Here is a 4,234-nt window from a genome sequence, read left to right on the forward strand (position 1 = left end):
GGCAACTTGGAAGAAAGGCCTGATGAGCAAGGTGTTTCTAAAAGGTTTTGTCATCCTATGGAGCAAGAGATTCTACTCTGCAATAACATGGCGCCACCATAACTTGGAATTGATTCAATGGTAACTGGGGTATTTTGTTTGTCTAAGAGGCAAGATAGTTCCAGGAGTGAGGGTGATGGCTTAAGGATGGGGACTGCTGTGGAGAGAAGTTTCCTCAAAGTGCTGAAGCAGAAAATGGGCTACTTTGCTCCATTCCCCCAAAGTCACATTGGCATACAACTGCTCAAATAAATTAGCAATCCCATCTCAACTGTCACATTTGGCTGGGGCTCACATTCCAAAGTCTATGCTGAATTCATGCACCGCACAGTCGATGAAATCTAAAGTGTGGGATTAGTACATTTTGCATTAAGAAACATGGTAAAGTTTGCTGGGCTCTTTTTCATCTAATGTCAGACAGCAGCCTGTCATGTGTCAGCCATTTTCAGGAGAGAGAGGAAGAGGGGAGAAGTGAGATGGGAGCTTTTAAAATAACTTGTCAAGATTTAAAGACCACCCCTCCCTCCATATACAGAGTAGACAGGGTTGGGCAACTGGACATTGGCTACCCAAAGTGGGGGGTGGGGGGGCACAAAGGCAAGAAGTGACTGGCTTATAAGCTTGGAAGGAGCCTAGATCCAGAAAGTGTGGAGGAAGGTAGAATCTCCATTGAGTAGTATCCAATCTGTCTAGGCGGGGCTGATGAAAGGCAATATGGATAGGTCTCTTGTGATACAATAGTGAATAATTGTTATCAGGAATGATTTGTGAGGGTTGGAAATGTAAAGGTAGATGTTTTGTATCAAGGAGGGGAGTGATTAACTTTTCAGTCTAGGAGCGGAGGTCCCTGGGACCATCAAGGGAGAAGAGTGGAGAGCAGGACCCTAACCAGAGAAGCAGTGACACCAGAGATGGAGGCAGAGACAATGACGTGGAGAGATGGAGCAGCTGGGGACTTTAGACCCAGAGAGGGAGAGGGGCTGTGTGCTGACGACCGGGGGGCAGGCTTGTAGGGTATACCCTTTGGTTGGTTGATGATGCATGGAGGGGATTGTAACCATGGCAATGAAACAATATACAATAGGATGAATGTAAACTATCACATAATTCACAATAAAACATTTGAAATAATAAAAATAAATAAATAAATTTAAAGACCAGCTCTTCAATGAAAAAGCAAGGTAAATATAAAGGAAGAAGGGAGTCTAGAATGAACCTGTGGGGGTGAATTGAAATCAGTGGTATCAGGATGAATTTGAAGTTGTGTGAGTGTGTATCTGTCTATATTTATAAATAAATATATGTACATGCACACTCATGTATGAGAGGACTTAAAAAATTATGGAAAATGGAATTGAAAAAGAATGGAATTTTTCCATGAAGTTTTTTTTTCAATGTTCAGTTCCCTTTAAGTACCCACATCTCCCTGAGAGGCAGATGCAGGCAGCCTGGTGATGAATGATATGGTGTGTACTTGAAGACCTCGCCCTGGTGGAAGCTTTTGCCCACGTGCTGGAAGGCTACCTCCCAGGAAAAGTGCTCTAGCACCAGCGTCTGGGTCTCCTCGCTGCCAGGATCCAGCTTCCTCCACGTGTAGGACTCGTGGACCACCTGCCGATCTGGAATCAGCGGGAAGACAAGCTCTTGGCCTCAGAAGACCCAGACTCCAGAGATGGAGCTGTTGTTGTTGGTTCCAAAGAGGATGACACTGGCAAAGGCATTCTTCCTCAGCTTGTCCAATCGCTGGAACATTCCGGTGATGAGGTTGCAGCACATGAAGGTCCGGCTGAGCTCCTCGTGGAAGCCGTACTCAGAATACCGCAAAGACCAGCCATTCTTATCAAAGTGCTCCCAGAAATCCGGCAGTGCCACAGAGACCGTGTCCCCGTTGGAGTACTTGCGCTTAAATTCATCCAACACAAAGGTACTCTTGGGCAGGTAAGCAGAGGGGTTCTTGGCCTTTGGCTCTGCAGCAAGTGCATTCGTCCAGGTCCTCTTCAGGGGCAGCAGCCGTGGCCTTCTTCTCTTCTTTCCTCTCAGCCTGGGCCTTCTGCTTCTCCTCCCACTGACCTTTCTCTTTCCGTTAGGTGTCCTTCTTAGTCTGGCTCTCGGCAAACTTTTTAGCATCGAACTGAGCCACCTTCTTACAGAGCTTCACCTCTCCCAAGACAGCCCGGAACTGGGGCTGATTAATACGAGTGAGGAGCCAGTGGTTGGTATTAGGGAAGGTCTGACGAAAAGAAGGCTCTAGGACCTATTTGTAGAGCCACAACAGGGTACAGACAACTGTGATATCAGCCAGGGTCACACCTTCACCCACCAGGAGAGTCCTCGTTATCAAGTGAGCATCCATCAGTCCCAGAATTCGTCTCGCCATCTCCTTGGCATTCTCTGTAGCCAGCTTATTGTGATGCATGATGCCAAAGTGGGGAACACTGGCTGGGGGGGAGGGGGGGTACTATGTCGCTGTCAGCAAAGCTCACCCACTGCACCACCTGAGCGGCTGCCTCTGGAGTACTTCTCCGCAGCTCCACATTGCTCACATATTAAGCGATGGCATTGCTTTCAAAGACATAGAATCCATCATCACCCTCAAATGCTTGAACATTGCCAGCAGGAAGTTTGCGGAGAAATTCAGGGGTGCGTTTGGTTTGGCTAAAGTGGAAGTGGGGTGGTGCACAGAACAAGTGGACCTGAGCCTCGCTGTACTTAGCAGCGATGAGGGCTTTGAAGGCACTCCAGTTTGCAGGATATGTGTACCGGTCCCGGCCGCCATTGTGATTCTACAGAAAAAGGGGGTGGGGCGCTCGGAGCTGCCGCAAAGTCTCCTTGAAGTTTTTAAAGCCCCCTTTCTATACAGATACAAAAATATAACTATATATACAGATGTGTGTGGGGCCATGGTATTGGTATACATAATTGATTTCCTTGCTGTGTATTCTGTAAGGGCCCAGAAGCAGAGATGCCCCAATAACAATGAGCTCATGGAGCACCCAGATCTTGGTTTCTAAGCACCCTTCTCCAATACAGGGAACCAGAGCTGCCTGTCCAAATGGCTGATTACAGAGGCAGGAAAGATAAAAGTCTAGAGAACCTGATGTACCAGATAATAAGGAAGTTGCTCAAAACAAAACAACAACAACAACAAAAAAAAAAACACGAGGGTCTTTTCCACAAGACTCTGAAAGAGCTTCCCGTGGCCAAAGTGGAAACAATATGAGCAACAAAATAAATCGTGAAAGCCTTGCATTGTCTGCCATAGAATAAAAGAAGTATTCATGAGTCCATACTGCTGTAAAGAAAGGAAGAAGGATAAAGAGCAGAATGGAAAGGCTAGCTCTTCCTCAAAGAAGAATTCCAACTAATAACTGTAGAAGGAATGAGGGAAATCTTTTTATGAAATCACCATTAGAATACCGCAGCAAGAGTTGCTTCAAGCAAGATCCACTGATGAATGTTAAAGTAAGTGAACCAAAGCTTGAGGAGAAATAGGCTTTACATTGTCTCACAGTTTTCCACCCAAGATATTTGCTATTACAAAGGGAAAAATAGTAACTTTACAGTCCATCAACTGGACATGCCATTTTAACCAAGCGATTGCAGTTAGCTTTACTAGTTAGCTTTATGTCATTTTGATACATATCAGTTATATAACGTGACAAGAAGGGCACTCACTTCCTCTTTGGAGCATTCTTTCCCAAAACTTATAATCCTAGCCTAATCACGAGAAAACAACATTCAAACCCAAATTGAGGAACATTCTACAAAATGCCTGATCAATACTTCTCAAAAGAGTCAAACCCATAAAAGACAAGGAAAACTGAGGAATTAACAGAAGGTTGGAGGAAACTGAGGAGACATGCCAATTAAATGCAATGTGGGATCCTGGACAGAGAAGGGGCACTAGAGGAAACACTAGTGGAACCCAACCATTGTATTGCATCCGTGTTAATTTCTTACCTTTGATCATTCTATTATGGTCATGGAAGATGCTAACGTCAGGGGAAGCTGGTAAAGGGGCTACTCAGCTGCATTTGCATATTTTCAATAATTTAAAAATTATCTCAGTATCTATCCCCTTGATCTGTTTGAACAACTGCCTCTTGGTCTATGTACAGGTTTCTCATGATCACAATAAAGTGTTCTGGAATTCCCATTCTTCACAATGTTATCCATAGTTACGATCCACACATTC

At 45.0% G+C, this 4,234-nt stretch overlaps 1 pseudogene; it reads right to left on the reverse strand.

Moving 5' to 3' along the window:
• Positions 1-1,437: 1,437 nt before the first annotated feature.
• On the reverse strand, positions 1,438-2,815 carry LOC102823233 (annotated as a pseudogene).
• Positions 2,816-4,234: the final 1,419 nt, after the last annotated feature.

The sequence above is a fragment of the Chrysochloris asiatica genome, unplaced genomic scaffold (assembly GCF_000296735.1).
Source record: "Chrysochloris asiatica unplaced genomic scaffold, ChrAsi1.0 scaffold00102, whole genome shotgun sequence".
In the NCBI taxonomy this organism is placed as follows: Eukaryota; Metazoa; Chordata; class Mammalia; order Afrosoricida; family Chrysochloridae; genus Chrysochloris; species Chrysochloris asiatica.